This window comes from Diadema antillarum, unplaced genomic scaffold (genome assembly GCF_040938485.1).
Source record: "Diadema antillarum isolate AM-2024a unplaced genomic scaffold, OU_Dant_1.0 scf00000095, whole genome shotgun sequence".
Taxonomy (NCBI): Eukaryota; Metazoa; Echinodermata; class Echinoidea; order Diadematoida; family Diadematidae; genus Diadema; species Diadema antillarum.
This window is the reverse complement of record NW_027270984.1, coordinates 2,458,236-2,467,949: the sequence shown is the minus strand read 5'-3', so window position 1 is coordinate 2,467,949 and position 9,714 is coordinate 2,458,236.

Below are 9,714 nucleotides of genomic sequence, written 5' to 3'. Positions count from 1 at the left end.
AACCAATAATGCATGTATTGTGTATGTGTGAATGGGTGTGTGTGCGTGTATGTGTGTGTGAGCGATTGTGCGTAAGTGTGTGTATGTGTGTGTAAACAAAATAGAACATAAGTACTAGATGTTTCAAAAAAAATTTCACACTTTTGATCATTAATAGTTCAAAAAGTATTTATCCGATAAAACTGTCATTGATATGAATAATAGCTGAATAGTGTACAATTTTGTTGGAGGTGATTTGAATGTGAAAGCATAAATCAGTTTCATTTAAAATCTAAGATTGATTTTGAAGTAAGGTTTCAGATTTTGGTCAAATTTTAAACCTCCGTACAAAAATTGAACTTTGCACAGGAACCAATGATGTGTAAGTGAGTGTGTGCTGACGGTGGCCCTGAACAATGGACATGCCTGAACCACCTGTTGACGAGGCGTCAGTCTCGCGCTCCCAGGCACATGAATGCTTAATCAATAATTCAAGTGGATTGCCCTGGCTAATCTGGATTCATGCACGGTAAAGGGTAAAATGCATGCACATGGAAAAAGTAAGCACATGTTTCCATGTGCTTGGAAACACTACATTTCATTTCAGCTGGCAATCATTTTCAAATTTTACCTCACATATCACTAAATTTGGGATTTGAATAAGCATTTTTTTTGTCGCTTTTTCAATAAAAAGAGATCATTTTTGGTAAAGAGTTCAGCAGCATTTTTCATCGGGACGATTTGTTTCACAGTAGATTTATTTAAGGCTCCATGTACACAAGTGTGTACTCTAATTGATTCTCATTGCTTCCTGTCACCACGTTTACGACAAAACAGAAGGTATTAATTGTAATTTCGTTTTTCAGAAGTAGGGAGAGCACTGTCGTGACTCAACGACAGTATCGGCAGGCGTTTGACTTTACGCAGATACTGCCAGAGGCTAAATAAAGACTAGTTGTGATAGTGGAATTTCTCATGGATAAATAAGCATTCAAACCCTGACCATCGTTCAAGACCATTGTCAGGATGTTAACCACACACTCCCATACACACCCATTAGGCGTTTTCACATCAGCCCGATAAAAATCCAAGCTCGAGATATTTTTCGCAGAAAATAGTCAGCAAAATAGCGCGCTATTTCGAAATATCGGGCTGATGTGAAAACGCCTATTGACCCCTGTGCTAAGTGAAAGTTTTGTACAGAGGGTTGAAAATAGAGCAAAATCTGAAACCTAACTGTGAAATTAATCATGGATGTCATGAAACTGATTAATGCTTTCATATTTAAACCACCTCCAACAATATTGTACACCATTCAGCTATCTTTCATATCAATGAAAATGTTATTCGATATATAGTTTTTGAATTATTAAGAATCGAAAGTGGGAAATGTTTGTGGAAAAACCTTGTAGTTGTGTAATGAATTGGGGCCCTCCATGTATAGGGCGTAAAATTCGTCAACGTGATCCACTTTCACCTCATTCGTTTTTAATCGTTTTTAATTCGTTTGTGTTCGTTCGTTCGTTTGTATTCGTTTGTAATTCGTTTGTTTTGTTATTGAAATTTTAGCACATGTTTTGAGAAGAGAGATAATTTTGCAAGGAATCAGTCGATTCTGACGTATAACAGATATTATATACTGGTGAAATGACTTTTTGGAGAGACAAAATCTCAATAAGGATGTTGAGATTCTTATTTCAAGCTTTCTTTGAAGTAAGTGGTTTAAAGGTTGAAATACGTAAAATAAAGATTTTGTTGATCGGAAAGACTATGGAGAGTATAGGAGAATTTGAATTCGGAGGTGCAGTTGAAGAAATAAATATTTTAGAGATTATCATTTTTTTAGACATCAGCAAAAGGGCTGAATTTCATTATGATGAAATATCGAGTAAAATTAAAGATTAGTGGGATGGTGAAAGCAAAGAGACCTTACTATGGGTAAAATACCTTTACGTAAAGCATAAGCATTATCTAAATTGAATTAGGTAGTTTCGGCATTTGTAGTTCCAAAATGGCTTTTTGCTGAAAATCAAAAGCTTTGTTTTGATTTTGTTTGGAAAGGAAATGATCGGTTAAAAGAGTTATAATGTATCAGGTTTATAAAGATGATGGTTTGAAGATGGTGAATTTTGAATTGCTTGTAAAAATCAGAGAGTAATGTGGTTGAAAAAAAATATGTATGGAGAACAAAATATGAGTTTAGAAAGTATATTTTGATTATATTTTTAGGTAAGTAGGGGTACAAAACATTTTGCTTTGCAGTTACAAAACTAAAATAAATATCAATTAAGACATTTCTGTTTTATCAAGAAATGTTACAGGCTTCGCAGGATCTGCACAATTGCCAATATTTTTGAAGATTGGAAAAAATAACCCAATTATATTTCATAATAAAGGAGAATTTCAATTCGGAGGTGCAGTTGAAGAAATAGAGATTTTAGAGATTATCATTTTTTTAGACATCAACAAAAGGGCTGAATTTCATTATGATGAAATATCGAGTAAAATTAAAGATTAGTGGGATGGTGAGAGCAAAGAGACCTTACTATGGGTAAAATACCTTTACGTAAAACATACGCATTATCTACATTGAATTAGGTAGTTTCGGCATTTGTAGTTCCAAAATAGCTTTTCGCTGAAAATCAAAAGCTTTGTTTTGATTTTGTTTGGAAAGGAAATGATCGGTTAAAAGAGTTATAATGTATCAGGTTTATAGAGATGATGGTTTGAAGATGGTGAATTTTGAATTGTTTGTAAAAATCAGAGAGTAATTTGGTTGAAAAAATATGTATGGAGAACAAAATATGAGTTTAGAAAGTATATTTTGATTATATTTTTAGGTAAGTAGGGGTACAAGCATTTTGCTTTGCAGTTATAAAACTAAAATAAATATCAATTAAGACATTCCTGTTTTATCAAGAAATGTTACAGGCTTCGCAGGATCTGCACAATTGCCGATATTTTTGAAGATTGGAAAAAATGACCCAATTATATTTCATAATAAAGTATTTTATTAAAGAGGAAAGTGTCATTTGATGCAGATTTATACAGGCGAAAACGTAAACTGAAACATTTGTGTGACAAAAATTGTATGATACCGATAGCTTATTTTCAAAGTTTGGGTTGAACCAGTACGGAATTTGTGTAAGTCTATCTTAATAAGTGGAAAATATGATGGTACTTTACGTAGTTGGTATGAAGTAGATATGTGTGATTACAGTAACATGTTCTGTTTTGTTTTAGATTTGTGGGCAAATTATTACGCTGAAAGACGTGCATTCAAGAAAAACTTATGAACATTTTGTGTCTGGCTTACAAATCTATGATTATTGCTTCGAAATTATATATATTACATATACATATTGCTGATGCACTTACTCATATATTCAACCTCTCCATATTGCCTGTAAAATGTCCAAATTCTTAAAAAATTGCAAAGGTAAATCCAGTCTTCAAGAAGGCTGATCCTTGTCAAATTAGTAACTATAGACCAATTTCCATTCTTCTTAGTATTTCCAAAATTCTTGAAAAAATGATATATGATAGGTTTATTAATTTTTGCATAATTGTACAGTTTTGAATTTACATCGATATGGCTACCGAAAGACTTATTCTACAGATTTGGCTTTGGTCCAATTGCGTGATCTAATTACAAACACAATGGCAAAAAAAAAAATGTAGTAGGAGTTTTTATGGATTTATCTAAGGCGTTTGATACGTTACAACATGATATTTTACTTAAAAAGTTACAGTTTTATGGTGTTCGCGGTGTTGCACTCTCGTAGTTTAGGGATTATTTATCATGCAGACAACAATATGTTGTACATAATGATATGTCGTCAATTTTTTTTTTACAGATAAAATGTGGTGTGCCCCAGGGCTCAATATTAAGTCCCCTTCTCCTTTTTGTTATATATCAATGACATCGTTAATTCGTTGTCTGTGTTATCATTTATAATCATTATTATATGCCGATGATACCAATATCTTTTATTCCCATGATAATATAGAAACGTTAGGGTCCACACTTAATGCAGAGTTATCAAATGTATCAAACTCGTTTAAGAAATAAATTATCACTTAACCCGTTCCTTCCGCAATTCTCTGAGTGCCTTTAATGCCCCCAAACGAGAGGGGCACACAAGTTGGTAATCCAGCTGTGTGAAGGCAGTCAAGCGGTTCATTGTGTCCCCCTTTCTACGGTCAACTACATGTGCCCGTGAACAATGGAAATATCGATCGGGTGCGAGGTATGAATAGAGCGTGCGCTGATGAGCTCTCAGAATCTTTTGTTCTACACAAAACCAGGTACCTGAATGAGGTGACTGGGGTCAGCGAACCCGCATTTCTAACTGATCTCAGCCTTGATCATTATGTACATGTTCGTACGAGTTTACAGCAGAACAAGCAAAAAACTAAATCAGGAAAAGGTACATAATACTGTAAAACCCTTCTTTTTTTAAACAGCAGGAGAACAAATCCTGATAAAATAAACTCTGATCTTTTTATCAAACCCACTTTTCTGAGCATTTTAACACAAAGAAACATGAATTTAGGCCACTGAAGCAGGCACCCTTGACTTCATTTTGGGAACCTGGTAAACCAGGTTCCCGTATATCAGTTGCTCCCACGGGAACCTGGTTAACCAGGTTCCCGTAAGGAACGGGTTAATATTGATAAAACTAATTATATCTATTTTAAGCCCATGAAAACTCACACAAATGATTTTGTAAATAATATGAGGATTGATAATGTAGGCCTACTTCTTGAACGTGAAAGGTCTATTACATTTTTAGGCATTTTCATTGATGAAAACTTAATTTGGAACGATCACACACGCTATGTTACAACCTGTATTTATAGAAATATAGGTATTCTTTCAAAGATGAAAAGTTATCTACCTGAACATACTCCTTTTATGCTTTACAATTCTTTGATCCTGCCATATATCATGTATTGTAATCTAGAGTGGGCTAGAAGTGCAAAGACTAAACTCAACTCTATTTATCTATTACAAAATAAAGCCATTCGCACAAGGGCGCCGGAAGCGGGAGGGGGGGGGGGGGGGGGGGGGGCAGGGGTGGCACTTGCCCCACCCCAATAGTTGTTTTTTTTGGGAGGGGGGCAAAACGAGTTTTTGCCCCCCCCCCCTCCCCCAGTGCCCCCTGTAACAAATGATTAATCAATTATACAGATTATAAAAAATTAAATTCATTAATAATATACATTATAAAATCTATACACTAATATTTACTTATGAGTAAATTTAGTGTATAGATGGTAGCCTCGCGTCCTCGAGTGTACCCCCTGAAACACACCTGGCTTTAGTAAACCTTACATTTTCCCTTTCTTCTATGCTTTTTAGCAATATAAGACAATTCTTATTGCTCGAACAATGCGATCACACTGTTTTTACAAAAAAGTCCCTACCGTGATACCCCCCTCCAACACCCTCGCCGAGGATCTCACACAGTCACATAATGTTCCCCCGTATGTTATAATCATAGTCCTTCACACTAATTTTTTTTCGCCATGTTCAATTCCCTAGAAATTTGCTTTTGAATGCTCTATAAACGCGACTTTTGTACTCTGTTTTTACAAAAAGTCCCTACCCTATTGCAAACCCTCTTTCCTTTTTTTTTTCCAGATTAAGAAACCTTCTGAATAACGAACTCTATTACATTCTCTGAATTCGAACAATAGGAACAACGAGGAGCAATGATTGTCGCAGGAGCAAATGCCAAGCTACCGATCAAATAAACATCCCCTATCACTTTTCCTGTCTGTTTTATCTGTTCAGTATTCAGCCACGTGCATACATGTATTCCTGTGTTGAATATTCACCTTGATATCAATATCAAAAGTCAGAGTCATAAAACAAAAGCAATTTCATTTTCCAGGAGCTGCGCATGTTGAAATTTAACTGTATGTGTTATGTGTACTATCAAAACAAGCGGTATCTTATAGACAAACCATGACCTTTGGCATGTTTGGCCGCGTTTATAAGATTTTGCGTGCCTAGAATCACTGTTTTGAAACAATGATTCGGAACACTGATTTGAAACATGGTTTTGTCAGGAAAGCGTTTATAAGATTTGACTGTGCCATTGCTCAACTCATTCTCCGCAGTTTGTTCCTCAGCAAAAGGTCAAGCAGGGCGCGCGCAAGGCATTGTGACGTCATTTAAACAGTGTTTGAGATCGCGGTTGCGTTTATAAGATTTTTGAATCACTGTTTCTACAGAAACACTGTTTTGAAACGCACTATTTTGTGCGTTTCCAAACAGTGTTTCAAACCACTGTTTCAAATCACGGCTAGCGTTTATAAGATTTTTTTTTTTCTTGCTAGAAACACTAGTTGGCCAGAAACAGTGTTTCAAAACACTATTTCTGGCCAGAAGAGCGATAAGTCAATTTAGTTCTGAAGCCTTTATGATCGTGTCGGTTATACACCACGGCAGTGTCGGAATTTACATGGTCGGAAAGTGTAAAGAAACAATCACACTCAGTAGGATCTGAAATACGTTTGTGTTGTCCTTTTTTTCACCATCTCACAAGATTTCCAGTAGCAGCTCAATCTTGAGGGAAATCAAACCAGTTTTAGTGGACAAGTAATACACACAGTTGTTACCTTCGTTGGCCATCATCTCAAAATAAAATAATCTTTGGGACGTAGTAGCCCATAAGTTTATCAGCACGTATAAAATATATTTTCGCTTTGAAATGTAAAAACAAACTTTTTTTCTGATTTTTTAAAAGTCCTGGACAGAAAGCCCATTATAAGAAATCACGAGCAAACTTGCCTGACGAGAAAAGATTGGATCATTAGATAGAGTGCAATAAAAAGAAAAAATGCCCTCGAAAAATGCGTGTGGTATTAAGGTTCACTGGTCAATGCTGGTATAGTTGGAACGTCGACGATACTCTACAGTATTTTAATTATCGTTCACGTTACAACTGAATGACGACCATTGTGTCTTTTCTGTGTTGAACGTAATAATGCCTCCATCCTCGTCTACGTTTATTGTGCAACGGATGAATAGCGGTTGATATGTGCATGGCTTACACTGCGTAAAAGTCACTAGTCCCTGAGCGTTCAGGATATCAAGGTTGAGTTCATACAAACGTGGTCAGTGCAAACTTGTTGTGAAAAGAGTGACTTTATGAACAGATTTTGTAGGCTTTTGTTTCGTGGAGAAATAAATGCCGTGGGGGGGGGGGGGGGGGGGGCGAAGGGATATCTTGGAAGGCCAAAATAACATGAAAACTAGAGAAGCACTCTGAGGGTGGTATTATGAAATCCTTCCGAGGAAGGAATTTCTTCCTTTTAGCCAGGATTTTTCCCTATAATTCTGCTCTTCCTGGGTTTGTTTATTACTTTTTTCCTAGACGTAGGAAATTATGCAAACGAGGATGAATTTTAGTTTTGAAGCTTATCACGCATATATATATATATATATATATACATGTATATGAAGAGTTTGTTTGCAAAAACCGAAAAGTCCATATTTCCCAAATGGAGATATTTGCGATTAAAGGTCAAGAAAAATAAAGAGAATAATAAGAACAGTTTTGCTTCTTTTGACCATAACTTCAAAAATATACATTTATATGTAGTGACCAATATATCATTTGAAAAGTGTTATTTTGTACGTTATGACAGAGATCGTACTTCAAAATCTTCAAAAATGGACTTATCGGTTTTTGCAAACAAACCCTTCATATGTTACACACCACTGCAGTGGTGGAATTTACATGTCAGAATATGGAAAGATACGAACAAACCGACTCGGGTTGGACAAGGTCTATCTAGTAAATACAAAAACCTTTCAATAGCAGCTACCCGTCTCTGGATGAAAAGTCATGTCGGTTGAGTTGGAAAATACATGTAAATGGTACAAAACAGCTATAAAAAAGGTTTCTCCTATGAACATATATCTTATAAAAGGTATTTGCGTATTGGGAAAAAAATAAACACGTATAGGGAAAGAGTTTTGGTAACATTTCGTATAGTCAAATAAAAAATAATTATGAAGGCAGAAATATAGAAGATATTAAACAGGAAACATACACTGTAAAAACATCGGTGTTAGATCTAACACCACGGGTGTTAAATCTAACACCGATCAAACTTCAATAAAGGACCACACCCACACGTGTTAAAAATGCACTGTGATGCTGTTGAGAAGTGTTCACCTGACACTTCGTGGTGTTAATTTGACACTGTACCTGGTGTTATTTTGACACTGTACCGGTGTTAATTCAAAAATGACATCACATGGTGTTGATTTGATATTTGTTGGTGTTAATATCAATGGTTTAACACCCGTCCAGCTTCAATAAGAGACCACACCAGCTGGTGTTACTTTGGTGTAAATTTATTTTCACATTTTTTCAAAAATCTAGTATTTTAATGTAAAATTCTTGATCGTCTTGTTTAAATTAAAAATCAACAAGAAGTGCAGTTACTAAGAAACTCTTCAAAAAACAGTTTAAAATTTGGAAATGACACCCGGAGGTGTTAATTTAATACCATAAATAAGCACCGAAAATTTAACACCAGCTCGGTGTTCACTATTTAACACCGGACTTTTTGCAGTGTAGAAAGAGAAAAAAAAAAACCTTCTGTGTAGAATAATAACCCAATGCTACATAAAGTAGTAACTAAACGTGTGAGAAGGATTCTTTTTTGGAGGCCGCAGTGAGTGGCTGTGCACCACATTAGAAAGCAGACAAGCAAACATACAAACAGATAGACGATATATCTAGACAGATAAACTCTCACACATACACACACACACACACGTGATATTTATATACTAAAGGACGTTTTATATATATGTGTGTATATATATATACATATATATATCATGGTTCCATGACATTTGCTCCTGCAGTGCGAAAATTGCTCCCATGCAATATATGCACTCTAAGTCAAACATAAAACATACCCACAAACATACCCCTAGCCCTAATCCTAATCCTCAGATTAAACTAAACCAAAAACCCTATATACGTCCTTGGAGAAAATAAGACGAGAGCAATTGTCGCAGGAGATGTCTTGTCACCACATACGTGTACTAGTGTTACATATAACATCGATGTCGACCGCTGCTATCTAGTAGGCAAAATGACAGATTGAATGATTAGTTAATTACATGTGGTATTATTTTAGTTTTCAGGTTACAAGTTACTGCATTTGACGAGAATGTAAAGTTTTCCCTAAATCTTGCAAACATAAATTTAATCGAATGCGATATCTTCATCGCAAAAATCGAATGGCCAAGCTATGGAATGCACTACAAACCACTCTTCTACCACCATAAAAGACGGAAAGACACGTTTATGAAAATAAATCAGCGAATAGCCCCTAGTCATTTGCCTTCACCCAGCACAATCGCTGTTTCAACGTCTTCCCCTTCCCCCAGTTTTTGGCCCGGGATAATGTGCAGTGTATATATAACTCTCTTGCAACGTACCGCATTTAAGTTAAAGAATATGTTAAAGCAACATTTTTGAGCTGTGATGATTCTTACAAATTCTTTGCTGATAATTCAGGTCAATGTTTGTTCTATTTCATCTTCTTCTTTTTTCAGCACAATACAGTCCGGCAGTGTGCCCCCACCTCACCAAAGTCCCATGCCCTTCTGTACTGTCAGATAATGGCGCCGTTATTCAGTACATACCTAAACCCGTGAAGTCGCACGCTTACACTTTACCGCAGCTGCCACCAGGA